We start from the raw sequence: 21,319 nt of genomic DNA on the forward strand, positions 1-21,319 counted from the left end.
TTCCTATTGTGTCTTGGCCCTGTTTGCACTTGTTTTTGGCTGATTGCTTGCTGGTCATTGTATTTGCTGTAGACCACTTCTCCTTGACTTTATTCCGCCTCAGTTGTGTGATGAAACTGTGAATGTTCTTTCAGTATTTCTTGTTTCAGTTACAGTTTCCCATTGTGAAAAGCGAACCAGTAGCTGTGACCTCTTAGATCCTGAACTGTAAAAGTGTCTTTGTGATCTTATGAGCTAGCTTTATTACTGTTCATGGCTGTTTGAGTTTGTTTGTTTTTCACTTTATGGTTTGAATTCATATATTTTTAGTGTTGAAACAAGTACCTGTAAAGTGTCTTTTTATTATAGACGAAACTTATTTGTTTACGCTTCAAATTGAATTCAAAAGTTACACAACAGTTTCCTTTTGTTAGCATCAACATTAAAGGAAAAGAAAAGAAATACATGCATCTTGCATTTGCATTTTTGATAAGTTTGGGTGTCTGATCTAGGAGAAAGTGCATTAGTTTGTGCTTGGTGCTCTGTGTGGAAAGATATTGTTTTTCTCTCCCCTCAGTAGCTAGGATTTTCAAAGCTAAAAAGATTGTGAAAGCTTGCTTATCATTTTAGCTGCATTTAGGAATTTGTACCAATACATCTCGTGGTGATCCTGAAAGACAAACTGATAAACAAGATCAACTTAAAATATATTGAATGAATCTAACAACGCATTGTAACATAACGCTCACAATAGAGGTCTAGGTAGAGACGTGTTCCGGCGTCGTTAAACGTAGTGACTGTCGATCTCTACGAAGGTGGGTGATTCCTCCTGAGGGACGATAGCACTAATACGGATTTGAGCTCCCGCGTACCGTCGCGTATATTGGGAGACCCCTATAGGCAATTATCCTTTATCCTTAGGAAGCCGTGTCGACCGCCCTACTGATCGCGATGCAGTGAACACAGCATTCACGAAGATCGACCACCCGTACCGTAAAACGTATTCTGTGGTTTCGCGAAAGGTTTGGCACACCCTCTGCCTAGATCTCCAGAGCAGTTTCTTTTGGGCCTTTTCAAACTCTATAACTGAAAAGGTCCAACCGAGCATTTGTCACTTCGGGCTCGTTAATACATCGAAGGCGACTAGAGTCATCTTTAGCTTTTTCTCGACTCTTAAAACATGAAAAAGCAAAGTTGTGTCTAAAAGAGTCTAATAAAATTCATTCAATACGGAAACATAATTCCCCTTTTTGTATTTTAGTTGATCAAGTAATCCGCAACCGTGGAGGAAAGTCAATTAAAACCCCGTCATTCAGGGAGGCTTGCGAATCAACCACCTTCGTCCCCGGAACCGAAAGTAGTACGGGCGAAGCGATCTCGCTGGACCAGGTCAAAATCTTCTTTTAAAGTTAGAACGGAAGTTCCAACAACATCTGAGATTCTAGTCACTCCCAGTATTTCTGGAATCCCTGCCTCTATTGAAGAAGTTCAACAGCGACAGAAGGACAGTTATACTGATCCTAGTCTGAAAACAAGTACTTGGATAACTGAACCAGTTCCATCTGAAACCGGTCCACAGAGTCTTGTTGTTCAAACAACTGTCGCTGTCGAAGCAACCCCTTCTTCGGCACCAGAAATATTTTACGGACCTGACGGTCTGCCTCTTCCTCCTGGTCTGATTGCAATAGAGGAAATCGTAGAGGACCAGCAAGCGAATACTCCAATTCATTTTGGAGTAGGTACCACTCTTTTTCCTTCTGCATCAGAAGTTTGTCTATCGCCACAAGAAGTTCCTGAAGAATCGTTAGGAAGTTTATTGGATAGACTTAAAATTTCTGAACCACCGTCGACATCTAGGACTGTGCCAAATGACACAGTGATAGCAGAAGCTCCTGCTGCCATTCCAACGATGTTTTCCGGCATACCAGCCGTCCCGACTAGCTCTCATCAGCTAGAAGGAGTCCACCCAGGGACTATTATGACAACTTGGTCTGTTCCAGTTTGTTCTTCCGGTATAATACCCGGTAATTCTTATGTTGAAACTAGACAAATTGACCCCTTTGGGAATCATTTTGGACCATCCAGTCCTCAAAGGCCATCTATACCCTTGAGCTCCGGATTGTTACCGTATGGGGGGCAATATGCCCTTTCACTTCCCCTTTCGGGGGGATACCCATACGGCAGTTTTCAACCACATTCAGGTTTGACTGAAGTAACGACGAGTGGTTGGGTGCCTATGTTACCCCAACAACCGAGAGTTGTATATTCTATGCAACAATCTGTACCTATGTCTAGTATCCCGACGACGCCAGCAATTGTAACCGTGTCGCAAGTTCAATCGATGCCTGTTGTATGTCAACCCCAAGTTGTAATGCAACAACCTATTGACCCCGCAACACAACCACAATCGCCAATTGCCGGGATGACACAGATACAAACGGGGACTATAACCCCGCATCTTGGTCCGTCGGTTAGTGTCGCACAGCAAAACATGGCTTCACAACCATGGATGGTGCAATACCAACAACCTCAGTTTCAACAGGTGTACGAGGGATCTGAGCAACAGATCTTTGCGAATAGTGGGCAACCCTATATTCAGAACGGGTTAAATCAACCACTTTACAGTGGCCAAGCCCACCAGCCATATCAGCCATATCAACATCAGTTGCATTATGCTGGTGTGCAAAGACCTACTGCTCAGGCGATTCCATCGTATCCAGGGTACGCCTCGCCAAACCTGAATCAACAGTTGCCATTCGTGGCAACCTTAGAATTACCAGATTTACATCGTTTGACGAACGATCCAATCGCCTATGCCCATTGGTGGCCAGCGATTCCTCACAAACTTCCTTCGGACATTCCTAAATTCAATGGAAATCCGGGCGAAGACCCGTCGAATCATGTGATGACGTTCCATCTGTGGTGTTCGTCGAATACCTTGAATGATGATTCGATAAGGCTTCGTCTTTTCCAGAGGACATTGACTGGTCCGGCGGCCAAATGGTATATTGAATTACCTAGAGCCTCTTTCGACAATTTTAGTTCTCTAGCCACGACTTTCTTAACACACTTTCAGTTACCTATAAGGTACGAAACTGGAACAGAGATTTTGACCAATTTCAAGCAGACAACTGCCACACATATATCTGATCATATACATGAGTGGCGTCGTCGACGAAGAATGGTAAAAACCTATGTTCCAGATCAGCTATTAGCTGAGTGGTTTATAAAGTCGCTTCTGCCGGCAATTACAGAAGATGTGGCCAAGGGAGGTGTCGTAACAGAGGAGCAAGTTATTGCTCGTGCACAATATTTGGACTTAGTGTATACTCAGTCGGGCACGCTCTATGATAAGATACCTGATGCCCCCAGACCGGAATTTTCAATCCCTCCTCCTCCCGGATCGAACAGTGACTCTCATGCCGGTGATGGCGTGATTGGAACTGCAAACGCTAAGTCGACAAGGGATTCGAATAAGAAAGCCCGTAAGACTTCGAATCAAAAAGCAAATCAAGAGATTCTTGCTTCGGAGGTAAATGTTGTATCTACGGATAAAGATAAAAACTCCAATCAACCAGGAAGCAAGAAGAAACAAAACAAAGGGAAGAAGAAGAATCAAGGTGGGTCATCCCCTCAAAAAACTTCTTCAAACCCTCCTGGGCAAAAGAAACAATTTCCTCCATGTCAAATATGTGATGAAAATCATTCAACAAAGAACTGTCCGTTCAAAGCTGAGTTAAAGAGGTTCCTAAAAAGTTCCCAAACTTCAGCTGTGTTGACTGATCCGTTTCCCGCCCCAGGTCAAAATATGGTTGATAGTGGAAATGCTTCCCCGTCTCAAGTGCTTATGCTGTCTGTTTCTAAGCAAAGTGATGCTTTGATATCGACTAGGAATAAAGATTATGGGAATCCGCCGGTGTCGAACGACAAAGGGAAAGATCAACCCAGTAGTTCGACAACGACTTCGGCAGAAGTTGTACCCCCCCTCACGCATGAATTAACAATAAAGCCACCTAAGGGAGTAGTCCACAAGTCGACATTCAACCCTCGCGCCAGAGCGGCGCAACACTATAATATAGTGGAGGATTTGGCCCAATCGCCATCTGCTATGTCGACTCTTGAGGTACTACAAAATTGCCCATCCCAAAGGCAGGCATTGTTATCAGCAATTGGTGGAGTAGATCCTAAAGATTCCAATCTTGTATCCTTTGATCACAAAGGATATGATCCTCAGTTACCAGCGCAATTAGCTTTCCTTATTCAAGTGAAAGCGCTCAACAAAACTGTTCATAGAACGATTATTGATGAGGGTGCATCGACATGTATCATGTCGATGAGTTGCTGGAAAACTCTTGGATCTCCAACCTTGTCGCGATCTTCGACGACATTGAAAGCATTTGACGGTAGATCGTACACTCCGTACGGTATCCTAAATAACTTTAAGGTTGAACTAGGAGGAAAAACAGTGGAGATTGATGTTGAAGTCATTGATGGCAATCTTGACTATAACATCCTACTGGGAAGACCATGGATATATGCCATGGCAGCTGTAGTGTCGACATATTTTAGGAAGATCGCATTCCCGTTTGAAGGAGGGATTACGATCGTCGACCAACAGAATTTCCTCCCTAATGGTTCACAAGTTACTGGAAGCATTCCCCTGATCCATGGGAGCGACCATTCAATAAAAGATATAGGAGTAGGCTTGCTAAAAGATCCCACAATGATGGGAACTTTCACGTTGCCACCTCCTTTCCATGAAGGGAATATCCCGTTTGTAGCAACATGCAACATGGTATCTTCATCGAAGGTCGTAGAAGACAAAGTCGTCATGGATCATCAAGTGGTATTGCCACCTAGCCCTATTGAAATATTGTAGCAATCAATGTTTCAGGCATGGGAGGCGAGCCCAAATGAACGCTCGTCAAGCGTTTGGGTAGATAGGTCCAAAGAATATGGTACCCCATTAGATCCATGGTCAAAAGTTCATGGGACTGACGAAGGAATCTTACAATCAATGATGATTGAGGGGGCGCCATGGAATGATCACCACCATCGTTCCCTTCTTCCAGAGTGTGAAGAAGAAACTCATCACGACCTATACCACCCTTCAGTGTTTGAATTCCTAACAAATACTGTAAATACGGTGGATTCAAAGAGAAACCTATCCAATATTGAAGAGACCGTAGCCATAAACATCTCGACAAAATCTGATGTTGTTGAGAATATTCATGTCGGCAAAAGTTGTTCCCCTTCAGAACTGGAAATATATAGTGCTCTCTTTCGCGAATTTAGAGATGTCTTTGCATGGTCATATGATGAAATGCCAAGCATTGACTCGAGCATAGTTGAACATGAGATTAAAATGTATCCTGATGTCAAACCAGTAAGACAACGGCTTCGGCAGGTACATCCGAAGAAATCCGCTGCCATTAAGGCGGAAGTTGAAAAACTCCTCCATGCTGGATTCATCTACCCGGTTCCTCTAACCGATTGGGTATCGAATATTGTCCCTGTTATGAAAAAACAAGGGACGATAAGAGTGTGCGTCGACTATAGGGATGTAAACAAAGCTTGTCCAAAGGACAACTACCCTACACCCTTCATCGACCAGATAATTGATGAATGCGCCGGATGTGAAATCTTTTCCTTTATGGATGGATTTTCCGGGTATAATCAAATAAATATCCGCCCACAGGACCAGTCTAAGACTGCATTCATCTGTCCGTGGGGCACATTCGCTTATCGAAAATTACCCTTTGGTTTAAAGAACGCAGGGGCGACGTTTCAGAGGGCAATGAATTATGCCTTCCATGACATCAAGAACATTGTTCAACCTTACCTCGACGATCTTCCGGCTCATTCGCGGAAGCGGACTGATCATCCGCGGCATTTGAGAGCGATATTTCTACGTTGCCGACATTACAAGATAAGACTCAATCCGCACAAGTGTGTGTTTTGCGTCGGTTCTGGTCGTTTACTTGGCTTTGTGGTCTCTAAGGATGGGATTCGTCTCGACCCCTGTAAGGTTCAAGCAATCATTAATTTGCCTCCACCTTCAAATTTGCTTCAGATTCAGAAACTCCAAGGGAAAGCAAGCTTTCTGAGGAGGTTCATTCCAAATTACACAGAACTTGCCAAAGGTTATACTCGTCTGTTGAAAAAGGATATAGCTTTTGTCTGGGACCAGGTTGCGCAAGCTTCCTTTGACGCTCTGAAAGATTGTCTAGTAAGAGCATCATTAATGTACGCCCCAGACTATCAAAGAGATTTTAACCTGTATCTAGCTGCAGCAGATACGACCATTGCGATGGTCTTAGTGCAAGAAGTCGATGGAGTTGAACATCCTATTTATTATTTAAGTAAAAACTTAAATGACACGGAAAGTAAATATTCCTATGTTGAAAAACTAGCGCTTGCTGCTGTTCAAGCGATTCAAAGGTTTCGACATTATGTCCTCTTTAGGAAAACTACCGTTTTGTTAGATTGCAATCCCATGACATATATACTGTCGCGACAGTTGCTTGGGGGCAAATATTCAAAATGGATAGCCATCCTTCAAGAGTTTGATTTAGATTTTGTAAAATCCAAATCGAAGAAAGCTCTAGTTTTCGCGGAATTATTATGCGATCTCCCATCGTCGTCCAACGATGAAACATCAGAAGAGTCAATCGTGGATGAAAATTTGTTTCTGATATCAGTAAGCGATGAGTGGTATGGAGATATCATTGTTTATCTCCAAACCCAAAAATTTAGGCTTAATACCTCACACTCGGAACGGAAACGTATACGATACCAATCGAAAGACTACATGATCGTCGGTGATACACTTTACCGTCGTGGCGTCGATACAGTTCTGAGGAGGTGCCTTACCCATGAGGAGGCCGAAAAAGCCCTGAATGATTGTCATTCAGGCGCGTGCGGGGGCATCAATCTGGATATGCAACAGCACAAAGAATCTTATGAGCAGGATATTTCTGGCCAACTATGTTTAAAGATTGCATAATAGCTGTCAGAAGTTGCCATGCATGTCAGATCTTTGATAGCAAAACCAGAAGACCACCCACACCCTTACAGCCGATAGTTGCTGTTGGGCACTTCGCCAAGTGGGGCATCGATTTCATGCAATGTAACCCCACCTCGACCGGGGGGCATGGGTATATTATAGTCGCTGTTGACTATTTTACCAAATGGGCCGAGGCGATGCCTACATTGGATAACACTGGTGAAACAGCTGCCCTTTTCTTTTTCAATCATGTAGTCACCAGGTTCGGCGTTCCGCAAGCTATAGTGACAGATCATGGATCGCATTTTCGCAATCACATGATGGTTGAGTTAGCTGCCAAACTAGGGCTATCGCACGACAGCTCTACCCCGTATTATCCACAAGCCAACGGACAAGTTGAGGCAATCAACAAAGTCCTGAAGCGTATGTTGCAAAGGATGATCGGGGTTCACAAGAGAAGATGGCATCTAATCCTGTACTCAGCATTATGGGCTTACCGAACCTCGGTAAAGAACGCCACTGGGTTCACACCATTCCAATTGGTGTATGGCCTAGAGGTAGTATTACCGATCCAGTGCGAAATTTCGTCTCTTAAACTCGCAATTGACCTCCTCCCCGGAACCTCAGAAGAAGAGGCTCGTTTCCTGGAATTGATCCAGTTGGATGAAAACCGTCGTGATGCCGCTTTGGCAAACGAGGCTCATAAGAAACGAGTCAAAGCACAGTTTGACAAGAATGTCAAACCGCGCAACTTCTCTGAGGGTGACTTGGTTTTGCTTTACGACCAAGAATCCGATAAATTAGGAGCAGGAAAATTTCAGTCCTTATGGATGGGTCCCTATATTGTTAAAAGGGTGTTAGCAAAAGGAGCCTACGAGTTAATGGATTATGACGGAATACCACTGGCGCAACCCCGTAACGGGTTGTACCTCAAGCGTTACTATGCCTAAATAGTAACCTGAGTGCTTTTGTTGTATTTTGTTTTCGCTAAAATGTTTGTTTCGGTAGTAATCCACCCTTCTCATTTGTTGCAGATGTCGAATTATTCTGATACATATGTGGGATATGTCGACGGAGCGAGTCGTAGTACGCGGAATTTGTCCTCCGCTGCCTGGGCCATTTTTGATCCAAGCGGTGAGTTAGTGAGTTTCAGAGGTGTGTGTATTGGATGGTCAACAAACAATATCGCTGAGTATAGTGCGTTGATCGAACTCCTCTCTGATACCATCGCTCATGGTATACGCCGACTAATCGTTAGGCTAGACTCACAACTTGTGATACTACAACTCACTGGTATATATTCAGTCCGCAATCCAGCTATTTATCGTATGTTTCTAAGAGTTAAGATTTTGGAAAGAGAGTTTGATTCAATTCAATACCAACATATTTCCAGGAACTTGAACACATTAACAGATTCATTGGCAAACTATGTATTAGATAGACATTTACAACATATATAAAAGAGATGCATCGGTGCTATGTAAGTGGATCACAAATAAATTGAAATAAACTCCGAAAATCAAAATATATAAAGCTGTTTATAGTTTGTACATAATGTGCTGTAATCAAAACAAAATTGGTCATATGACCTAGAACTCAAAAGATGCTAGGGGGCACCCTAGCCTAGTGGTGCTCATGAAAGTACGTCACGGTCTGTGCGATCATGCGCAAGAGACGAGTCCATCGTCTAGGCACGCCGATGGTGTGCCGCTGCAACTGTAAAGGTAACTCGTCAATCTGTACATCCGGAAGGCCACGAGTAAGGCTCTCAACCTGCTCCTGCACAGCTGCAAGTATCTCTGTATCACCAAGGTCGCGAATAACAACTCTCCTAGCAGGCTCTGCTGCTGGGGCAGCAACTGGCGATCGTGGACGAGCTACTGGACGAACAGGACCAACATCTGCATGCACCCAAGAGTTTGATCAGTTTTGAACAGTAAACATCATGAATGAAAATAATAAACAGTGATATGGTCAGAGATTTTACCAATAGCACCCCATTGCTCGCCATCCGGAAGCACCAAGTCCGGATCACCTCGGTAGTCCATACCCACATATGGATACTCAGAAAATGCCATCTCCTGACGCTCGAACCACCTAAAGAAGGACTCAGTGAATGTAATATGAGGTTGACCAGCATGCCAGGACATATGGTCAACCCACCTCTGCATGCGTGGCTCGGTCGGAGAAGGCACATCAAGCAAGATGTACTGAGGTTGCATCAATGGGATTTTCTCCAAGACAAAGGCAGTGAGAATAGAACCAAATCCAAAGTTCTTCAGCCCCCCGTCCTTTACCTTGGTCAATTGACTTTTCATCTGGATAAGTACTGCATCACACCAGTTAAACACTTTCGGTTGGAGACACTCCAAGGCGTGTTGCATATAAGATCTGTTGGCAACATGCAAAGCTGCGCTACCGGCCATCCTACCAATAGTAAACAGAATGGACCTGAGAGACCTGTCAGTGATGTCACGGATATTGATCTTGCCGTCTTTGCTCGGCTGTGAACCTTCCCGGCAATACTGACGGATATAGTCTCTGGTGGAAGTAGTCCCTCGAGCCGTACCTGACAGAGAAATGGGAGCACCCCGCCTTGACAGCCCAGTCAAGAAGTACATGTCCTCTATGGTCAAGGGGAAGGACTTCCCCCTAATCTGGAATACTTGGTTAACAGGATCCCAAGCATCAAGCATATACTGCAGTAAAGAAATATGTGCTCTCATGCTAGAGATACGGAAGAACTTCAGCAGGCCACAGTTCCGAAGCGCGTTCACCGTGACTGGGTCATGGAGTGCAACCATGTCCTCTGCTTCATGTTCTCGTTCTCGCCATGTAAGGGACATTTTATCCAAAGTTCCCTACAATCAAACAAGAGAAAGAGTAAGTTCCTGATTTTGATGAAAATCTGGCGAAAAATCATCAAAAAACTCATGCAAAATCAGCCCTTTTAGGCCCAGCGCAGGCAGAGAGTGTTCCCCCTGCTCTGGAACTCAGTCTGCCTTAAGGCTGCCTCAAATACAGTGCATATTTCGAAAGGGGAACCTGCGCTGATGCCAGGGCGCCCTAATGAAACCCCTGGGGCCCAGAAGCTCTGAAAAACAGGCATGAAACTGAAAAAGGAAACCATGAAACTGAAGGGCTAAGGTTTAGCTCCTACCTAGTCCAAACGGCGCCGAAAATCGTCCACAGAATCTCCCGGAATCAGCTGGTGAAAATCAAGGAAGAAGAGGCACCTCCAGAGCTCCAACAAGCAAAATGCAAATGAAATGGTAAATGAGAGGTAAAAACCCCTTTTATGACTTTTTACACAGTTTAAAGTTAAATATTAGGGTAATAATCTCGTTTTCATGCAAATATTGTCCATTTCTAACAAAATTTGTTGCAGCAATTGAAGATGAAGTACCACATTTGAAAAGAGAAAAGCTAGTAAAAGTAAAAAATGGAATTTGACCATGAATCGAGCAGTTTTACCACGGAATTTATGCTCGTTAAAAAATAGAAAAGTGTGAGCAGAGTTTTTCCGCCAAAGTTCAAGCTCATTAAAAAATGAACCTATCTCGGTAAATAACCATTGCGATCGTAAATTTATAAGCCTTAAAAGCCTTGGTCGTGTTTTCATCCATCACCTCCATTTCATTTGGCCGGTCGTTCACCCCCATATGTGTGTTTACCTATTTTGAGGAACAGCTGCGAAGAGTGATTTCACCTAGCCATCCTTGTGACACTACCGTGATTGGAAAATTCCAATTTGTACCTGGAATCAGTTGCTATCCCTGTTTATCACTCGTTCCTCAAAAAACGAGTCTTCTTTGAGCTCTTTTCACTGACTCGTAAAATATGAAAAGTTTGCCGAGTTTTGGCCTTCCAGCTCGTTAAATGACCGGAAAGCTATCCCTCCTCTAGATTTTAATCTTTTTGGACCTGAGGGATTATTGCACAAAAAGATCGAGCGCTTGTCTTGTTCGGCTCGTAAAAATACCGAACAGCCATCCCTTCTGTATTGTTTTATACTTTTTCGGACTTAAGGGATTAGATGACGAAAAAGGAATTATGGAGTTAACTTTCTGTACCTTTTTAGACTCTCTAAAAATGAAAAGGACCGAGTTTTCTTTGTCGTTAGACTCGTTAAAATGATTAAATAGCGACAAACTTGTCTTTAGGCAAGAACGAGTTTCCCTATCGCTAGGCTCGTTAAATCATAGCGATGGGCTTGCCTGAAGGGCAGGTTATAGAACAAGCATATGTTATCCTCCTCAAGCTTGACAAAAATAAAGAGGTACTGGTCAGAAATGACTGGGGAAAAATTGGGAGAACATCAAAGTTTAAAGGTAGCAAGTCACTCTTGGACATGACACTTTTCCTCCGTACCATATCGGGTTGGGTTGTTTCATTCACCGGTCTCATCACCATGGTCCTCGCCACACCATCCACATTTGGGGTAATGCTACCGATCCATCGCATCAGTGTCGTTATATGTTCAAGAGGGGTCATTCTGGAAGTGTCAACCGTGTCCCATCCACTACCATACATTATCCTTCATCCATTCATGATCGCCACCCTGAATCATATTTCACAGTTTGTTTTCACCTCCACTAAAGTCATTAGCTTCGTTCCGTGTCATTGATGTGGGATTCATTAAGGCCCTCCTTTGACGGATCGCTTCTTGTCGACTTCAGCTCATTATCCAAGAAGTTGATCTAGGAACACCCCCATCAGTACTTTGAAGCTTGCATGCCTCAATGGCAAGTTTCTCACTTCCGGCGACAGGTATACATCAATGACCTTCGACCAGAAGATTTTGCGTGGCGTTCGACGCCAAGTCCTTTATTCACGCCACGTGAATTGTACTGCAGTACCTTGAGGGTCATCGTCATTATTGGTGATTCCTCTCGCGCTTGTTAACGGTTTTCATTATTGACCGGTAATCAAGCGATGTCTTTCCATGTTCGACTTCAGCGCAATTCTCACATGGATCGACTTGTACTTAGAGCGAAGATCGAGCGAGTTTGAAGACCCCGGATCTAGTTTCATCCATCCAGGCTGCGATATATATTCAGGAAATATAAAAGCATTTGCCGTGTACATCATTGCAGCAGATGATCATCCTATTCAAAGGATGATAGTTTCAGCAGAAAATTATCAGTCTATCTTCAGACGATCGTCTGTCATATGTACCAAAATGTATTTATAGAAAGCTGAGCATGGGAATGCCCGCCTCAGCTAGATCATGAGAATAATGATGAATGAAAAATAATGTATTGTATTGTATTGTATTACAGGGCACTCTCCTCAGCACTGGAACGAACTTCGGATCCTCTAGCTAAAGCATTTCACCCGATAAACGGCCTCATACTTTAGGGGGCAACTGTTATAGACATTTTTGTGCCTCGCGTCAAGGAGCATGGAATGTCAATAATTACAGGGATCCTCAGTCCCTAAACATGTTGTTCTTACCCCTAAAAGAACAAGGTCATCAAACAACAGCACTTCCAATCAGTTCTCCACCTGAAAACACTTCAAAACAGGCTTATTTTGGATCATGTCAGCTGCTTAACTGAGCTTCTGCGCTGCATTGCAACTGTCCCACTCTGTACCTGCGCTGGAAGTCAAAAACAATGAAGGCTACCTGCGCTGGGCGAGATTGGCCAAGTGGCACAGTCATCCTGCAAGGTGTCAATTGCCCAGGAAGCTTCCAAAATGACACTTGGTTCATGAGATTCGCCCTGTGATGAGTAAGAGGTACTTGATCACCATGTGTAAGCAAGGATCTCCAAGTGGACACACGAACTGAAGATTAACTGAAGATGGAGAGGACACTAGTCAGCTATATGCCAGCCTCCAGCTGACTCATCCTTTCCTCTTCCCTCCTATATATAGAGCCCTTCTATGAGGTCTAGGGAGGCTGGAATTTTGTATAAGCAAGGAGGTGCTGTTGGTATACCGCCAGGATTATTGGGTGATTGTTTTACTAGAGGTGAAGAGGAGAGTTCTTGCTGCCGAGGAGGTGCTGCTGGATTGGATCCAACATCATTGGTTGTAACTTCCTCTGGAACCCTGTTACTTTCTATCAATAAAGTTTGCATGTTCTCCTATATACTTGTTTTACATAGATGCTTTGTGTTTACATGTATATTTGATGCACCCTAATCCATGCTTCAGTTATGAGTACATGTATCTTGTAGTTTGCTCTCTTGTTTTGTGCAGAATCTGTATGTAGCTGGATCGGCTAGGAGAGCAAAGAGCTGGGAGCAGGATACAAAGAGAGAAGGACAAGGATCGACTAAGCGCAAGACACCAGGTTGGTTGACCTTCTTACTATTCTCTTTGTACTTTCATAAAGTGGAACATGAAAACTTTATCATTCAGTTGTTGCTAAAGACTGTCACCTTTAGAAGGGTTAGTGTCATCCGCATCGGATACTTTTCCCCACAACAATGTCTTTCTTCCAGTTAGAAGCCATGCTCAGTGTGTACGAGGATAGTTTGTTCCTCTTTCAACCTCGTTAAAAAATGAAATTGGAGTGTGAGGAATGTTCCTTTTACTGTGTCAACCTCGTTAAAAAATGAATCAGTGAGTGTGAGGAAAGTTCCTTTTACTGTGTCAACCTCGTTAAAAAATGAATCAGTGAGTACGAGGATAGTTTTTTTCCTGTATCAACCTCGTTAAAAAATGAAATAGGCTAGCATGAGGACAGTTCTTTTACTGAGTCAACCTCATTAAAAAATGAATCAGCTAGATTTTAGGATATGTAGGTAGATTGTAGAAAGTAGGGTTTTGAGGACAGTTCCTGTTACTGAGTCAACCTCGTTAAAAAATGAATCAGGTATGAGGATAGTTCTTTTCTTGTGTCAACCTCCTTAAAAATGAAACAACTCCCTTTTCAAGTTAAATATTGAAAGTAAACCTTCATTTCATCCAGCCGGTTGAATGCAATGAAGCTTGGGGGGCATGTAGCTCGTTTTGCATCATTATGCCGGGGGCATGTGAACTTGTAACAAGCATAGTTTTTCATTTCAAGCTTGTGTAAACATGAAACCGAATCCGAGCATAGTTCTTTTCCTGTGTCAAGCTCGTTTAAAAAATGAAACAAATCCTCCTCTACTTGAGTCGAGAGATTGACTAGATCTCGTAAATGTTAAGTTGTATATTTAGGTTAGTTGTTTCGGTGTTTTGCATAATTTTCTTACAGTTTTAGGTCAAAGTCTTTTAAATGATCTCGTCACTAAACCTTCATTTCATCCAAATGGTTGAATGAAATGAAGCTAGGGGGGCATGCACTCTAGCAGTTATGCTTAGGGGGCATCAAGCACAGTTTTATCTCTGTTTCAAGCTTGTGTAAAAATGAAACTACTCTGAAGCATAGTTTTTCTCTGTTTCAAGCTTTTGTAAAAATGAAACCTATCTCGAGTCAATTTCAGTTATTTTCAAGACTCGTTAAACTCATGAAAATACCGAGATTATTTTGCTATCTTTCATTCTCGTAAAACAAATGAAAATGCCGAGATCTTTCCGTCTTTTCCTACTCGTAAATTAAATTGAAAGTCGGCCATATGAGTACATTTTTATCATTTTTTCGAACTCATTAAAACATACGAAAAAGTGAAAACCATGAGTACATTTTTATCCCTTTTTCGAACTCGTTAAAACTTACGAAAAAGTGAAACCTTGGAGTTCTCTTTTAAGCCCTTTTCAGACTCTCAAAATATGAAAAGATTGCCGAGCGTTTTTTTTACACTCGTTAAAACGGAATTAAAAGACGGTCCCCTTATAGCCCTTTTCTGACCGTAAAATCAGGAAAAGATTGCCGGGTTTTTGTCGTTTCAAACTCGATACGGAAATAAAACGACGTGTCCTTGATCGCTTTTTACTTTTCAGGTCAGTGGCACTAATTATGAAAGTACTCCTTGGTCGCAAGATCAAGCGGTTCCCCCAGGTATTATTTTATACTTTTTCGGGCTTGAGGGACACAAATCTACGAAAAAGTTCAACTTGGAGTCTTCTTAAGTTTTTTAGACTCTCTAAAATTGAAAAACACCGAGTTTCTCCTATACTGGGCTCGTTAAACTTTTACAGTAGAGGACCTGTTCAATTACAAACAGGAACGAACCACTCCTTCCTAGGGTTCGAATTTAAACTAGGTTGGACTCGTCCGAAGGATGAGCTTATAATCAAGCATATGTTATCCTCCTCAAGCTTGTTAAAAATAAAGAGGTACTTGCCAGAAATGGTGGGGGAAAAGAGAGAAGAATGAACCTGTTTGTTACCTTTTATCTCAAAAGAAACTTTATTACCACTCTTGAACACGACACTTTTCATTCACCTGGGTTGGGAAATCTTTTACCTCACAGTTGATCAAACCACTTTGAAAGTCTTTAACCGGGTTCCGGGATTAACTTTGAGTTATTCGTCACCAAGCCATCTGTCGTGTCGTTATGTGTTCAAGAGGTCTGCAAGCAAAACTTTCATCTGCAAAATACTTGTCATCCATTTGACCATCCCTGAGTCAGTCCTTACAGCAACATTTCTTCAACTTGAACAATGATTTCGTGTTGCGGGCTTGCCTGCAACGGGTCGCTTTCTATCGACATCGACACATTATCTAGAAAGATGACTTAGGAATCGACAGTACCTTGAAGTCTGCATGCATCAATGGCAGGTTTCTCGCCTTTGACGTCAGTTTACATCATTGACTTTCGATCAAAGGATTCCGTGAAGTGTTCGACATCAAGACATCTATTCACATTTCACGGGTTGTGCTTGGTACTTTGAGAACCATTGACATTACTGGTGGTCTCTCTCACGCTTGTTAACAGTTTACATCATCGACTGGTAATCAAGTGGTTTCTAACATGTTCGACATCGAATCATTTAATCACATGGCTAGAATCGTACCAATTCGGGAAGTAGAAGTGAAGACCTTGGATCTAGTTTCTACCATCCAGGCTGCGAGGAGTTTTGTATTCATTATCTATGTAGACTAATCATAAACAGATGGCTGCATCCATACTGTGTCTACAAAAGTCTATAAAAATGATGTACTGCAAGATCATTCCTGTATCAGAATAGTTAGTCCATTAGTTAAAGTTTTGAATCTGAGTATGGGAATGCCTACCTCAGTGATGATATAATCTTATACATGTATTTTGTGTTGAAAATTGCAGGTTCCAACCAGGTCGTCCACAAGACAATCCTTGAAATGATAAAGCGCTTCACCCTTCCTAGAATTACAAAACCCTAATCTATTCCAGGCTTCGCACTTTAGGGGGCAATCTGTTACACTAAAAAATGTCACCATGACTACTTACAGTTAGTATGGCTCAAATCAACAGTCATGCTACCCTCTTAGGCAAGTCTTATGCCTCTGCTATCCATCTCAAACTCAAAGAAGAGAGAAAGTCTTGTAAAAAATGTGTTTATCTCTGGGGTCACAGGTTCTCTCTAGCCTTACCTGCGGGGATGCTCACAATGTTCACAAAAGTTGCATCCTTGGACGCTCTGTATGTTAAGGGACAGGTGCGTCCTTCTGTAAAAGGCAAAATGCGCGAGTTTCATCTTAAAAAAGTTACTTGTGGTTACTTCTAGAACTTTCTAGAGGTCGGTTTGATGAAATGGATGCGCCTCCAGTTGGTTCATGTATCCCTATTAAGGAGGAACTTATCCCATCAATAAGGGAGCTATCCCACCCAAAGAGGGGGATTATCCCATTGATGGTGGACCTGAATAACCTCTTTACAGCACTATAAATAAAGACATTGAGCCAGAGGGAGGAGAGGTTGGAGCTATACATTTTCTTTGGGTAAATGCTGCAGGATTTAGGTCTTCCATTTAGAACCTTTGTGAGGAGAGATTGTCTTTGCTTGATTCTACTTGGAAGTGGGTGAGCTTTGTCAAAGTAGAGGAAAACCCTTGATGGACCCTGGGAGGAACTTGCACAACACCAAGGCCAGGTTGTAAGAGTTTCTTTGTTTCGTTATTAATACAAACTGGTTTATTTTTCTCAATAGCTTGTGTTAATGAGTTATTTCATGTGTTCCTTGGTCTACATGTTGAATATATGTTTTATTATATGAAATGCAAGTGCTTGGTAATTGTTTGATTGTTTGTGGTTGCAGGAATTGACTTGAAGGAGGAGCTCATCCGGATCGTCAAGAACGGACTTCAACAACAGCGTTTTGGAATAAGGTAAGCCTAAACACTTGTAGTTTTCATGTTGTAAAAGGTGTATTTAGAGAAAGATCACTCCATTTTGTCTTGTTTGTCATTAGAATGTCTTAGACTTCTAGGAAGGTCAGCTGTGTTCGCACCCTTGACCAATTCCGTGTGACAAATTGGCGACTCCACTGGGGATCGAACCCAGAATCTCTGGTTTCGATCCCCAGTATGGTCGCCAATTTGTCACACGGAATTGGTCAAGGGTGCGGACACAGCTGACCTTCCTAGAAGTCTAAGACATTCTAATGACAAACAAGACAAAATGGAGTGATCTTTCTCTAAATACACCTTTTACAACATGAAAACTACAAGTGTTTAGGCTTACCTTATTCCAAAACGCTGTTGTTGAAGTCCGTTCTTGACGATCCGGATGAGCTCCTCCTTCAAGTCAATTCCTGCAACCACAAACAATCAAACAATTACCAAGCACTTGCATTTCATATAATAAAACATATATTCAACATGTAGACCAAGGAACACATGAAATAACTCATTAACACAAGCTATTGAGAAAAATAAACCAGTTTGTATTAATAACGAAACAAAGAAACTCTTACAACCTGGCCTTGGTGTTGTGCAAGTTCCTCCCAGGGTCCATCAAGGGTTTTCCTCTACTTTGACAAAGCTCACCCACTTCCAAGTAGAATCAAGCAAAGACAATCTCTCCTCACAAAGGTTCTAAATGGAAGACCTAAATCCTGCAGCATTTACCCAAAGAAAATGTATAGCTCCAACCTCCCCTCCCTCTGGCTCAATGTCTTTATTTATAGTGCTGTAAAGAGGTTATTCAGGTCCACCATCAATGGGATAATCCTCCTCTTTGGGTGGGATAGCTCCCTTATTGATGGGATAAGTTCCCCCTTAATAGAGATACATGAACCAACTGGAGGCGCATCCAAATCATCAAACCGACCTCTAGAAATTTCTAGAAGTAACCACAAGTAACTTTTTTAAGATGAAACTCGCGCATTTTGCCTTTTACAGAAGGACGCACCTGTCCCTTAACATACAGAGTGTCCAAGGACGCACCTTTTGTGAACATGGTCAGCGTCCCCGCAGGTAAGGCCAGAGAGAACCTGCGACCCCAGAGATAAACATATTTTTTACAAGACTTTCTCTCTTCTTTGAGTTTGAGATGGATAACAGAGGCATAAGACTTGCCTAAGAGGGTAGCATGACTGTTGATTGAGCCATACTAACTGTAAATAGTCATGGTGACATTTTTTAGTGTAACAAATAGGCACAAAGGGCCATGGAGCAAAGTCTAAGGCCTCAATTACATGCACAATCATATCGAGCTTAGGACCTAATGCTCAATGGACCATGGAACAAAGAATAAGTCAATGATTCCATGGTTCAACATATGCTAGTTTGGAGGATTGAGCCCAAAGGACCATATCGCAAAGATTAAATAATTTAATATGCACTAGTCATATGTTTTCGCATGCAAACTTGGGACTACAAGCACAATATATATTTGTAATATCTTGGTCCAATTATGATATAAAACCATTTATTGAATATCATGTGAAGTATTTCTCTAAGGATTTGAGTTTTGTGTGTGGAAGTTACTTGCATTGTCTTTCTTTGAACTAGGGTTGGTGGTGGATACTTTTCCATGGTATCTTTCACTTGTATTATTTTAAGTCGAGCTAGAGCTAGTATCAAGCATTTCTTAATTATGTTATTTCTCAATGAAGTAAGTTTTAGCTCTGAAGAGATGGTGATAGTGCTCTATTTGTGGTTGTAGCTTTGGAGAGTTGGTGATAGTGGTTTTTCTATGGTTGTAGCTCCAAAGAGCTAGTGACAATTGTCTATTCATGGAAGACATATCTCTAAGAGCTAGTGAGAGTGGCATTTTTGTGGAAAGAGCAACCTTCGAGAGCTAGTGATAGTGGTCTTTTCATGGAAGCCAATAGCATTGGTCTAAGGAAGTCGTACTTTTGGAGAGTAGTGATAGTAGTCTATAGTGACTCCTAGAGGTAGTGGAAATGGTGTTTGGAAGTCATTCTAAGAGCTAGCGGTAGTGGTCTATCTATATTGTGTCTCAAAGAGCTAATCCAATAGTATGTCCATATAAGTTGTAGCTCTAAGAGACATTGGTAGTTGTCTGTCTAATTCATAGCTCTAGAAACAAGTGACACTAGCCTGCTTATTGAAGTTATAAGTTTGGCGAGATGGTGGAATGATCTATTCATGGAAGAAGAGAGTTGATGGGAATGGTTTGTCTAATTCATATACCCAATAGCCAATGGTAACTAGTATTGTCTCCATGAGCCAATGGTAGAGATTAGGGCGTGTAAGTGGTATGAATTGTTGATCATAGGATTTAGTCCCGATGAGGAACTCTAGTGAGCTAGTGGCACTGGTACATCTATGTCATCTCTTGGGAGACTAGTTAAAATGGTCTAACTATGGAAATTATAAGTTCGTTCAGCTAATGGAAATGATTTATTCATGGAATTCAAGTCAGTGGCAGTGGTATTTATAATTCATAGATCCAAGAGCCAATGGTGATTAGTATTGGCACCATGAGCCAATGATAGAGATCAACTTACAGAAGTGGTGTGAACTATTGATTGGAGGAGCGACTCCCAAAAAAGGACTCTAGTAAGCTAGTGGAAGTTCTTTGTTTGTGGACTTCAGATGAAGTGTTGATCAAAGGAATGAAACCCTGTTAGGGTAAATTTGTATGTTAAAGTCTCATGAGATCGTAATGAGTTCGAAATCTATTTTATGGTGGGAGATCCATGAGCCAATGCAACATGTAAGTGAAGGAACAAGTCTTCAACAAGGAGATTTGTGAGTTGATGGTTGTGATCGATCTATCAATATTCTTGCCAATAGTTGGTCAAAGGATCGATATTTGTCAACACATTGTTTTGTATTATGTGGATCTCGAGTGAGCCTTATCAATGCTGGTTATAAGTTCTTGGTTTAAACATATATCTCTATTTGTTACACCCCATGACTCATAGGTCAGGTAAATTGGTTGCACGTTCTAATTTGGTTCATGGAGATTGTGGGTTCAAGTTTGATTTGTTCCATGGAGATTATTGACATGGCTAATTTATTCATCTTTTCAAATAATTAAAATTTTCTAATGACCAACAAATGATTGTTTTGTGGAATGCACATGCAATAACCCATTTTGTAACATGGTTAATTTTTTTTATGTTGTTTATATAGTTTCATTTTTTTTATTCTTTTATGGGCTCATTATTGGTCTAAATTAGATACTGAGAGAAGCATGATGATCAAGGTTTAATAGTGAACAACCCTAGAGATATGAAGAGTTTCATTAATATGTTTTTGATGATCGTAATTGTGGGCTTGATGGGGCCTAACCTAAGTTCGGACATGTTTTAGCTAAACAAATGCCACACTACCGGCCCTTTCGGCAACAATCCGCAGAGCATAGACTAAAGTCTCACCTGAGGTAGTATGGGAGGGTGTTGGAACCAGGTTTTGCACCCTAGGGATGTCTTGAAGAGAACTGGAAGGTTCACAAACTGATTTTCACACTCGTGCTACTCTGCATAGCTGTCTAGCCTTCGCGTAGCTCGGCGATGAGGCCCTTCTTAGATTCTTATTATTAAGTGTTTATTATAGATCTGATTTAGTTCTTAAGGTATTTACTTAAGAATTCAATAGATATAGCTAGTGTGCGCAACCATAAATCTTACAGATATGCATAAATTTAGAACATAAGCATAAACATATAGATTTGTGATCAAATGCACAATAATTCAGAAGCACTTATCTTTATTACTCTTCTATTCATTATGATCAGATCCACCTCATGCACTTAGCTGTAGGGGTCCGCGAACAAAGTTGCGGACTCTACCAGGCCTCTCCGCACACAGCTACAGAGCCTACTCTTACTATTACCACACCCAACTCAGACTTACAGACTTAGAGAAAATATTGCATTCACAAACCCATAATACCTCAATTCATCACCAGAATTACCAAAAACTACCTTCTACCCTTAGAGCCCCACCCTATTTATACATTCTCATGGTCCGCGGACCATTGGTAGGCTGAGCCACTTTCTATTGTTTTACATTATTTTCAGGTAGACAACCCTTTGACTTGACTCATTCTAATTCGTGCTCC

The sequence above is a fragment of the Pinus tabuliformis genome, chromosome 9 (genome assembly GCF_031772625.1).
Source record: "Pinus tabuliformis cultivar Carrire ecotype Pingquan chromosome 9, CPIR1, whole genome shotgun sequence".
In the NCBI taxonomy this organism is placed as follows: Eukaryota; Viridiplantae; Streptophyta; class Pinopsida; order Pinales; family Pinaceae; genus Pinus; species Pinus tabuliformis.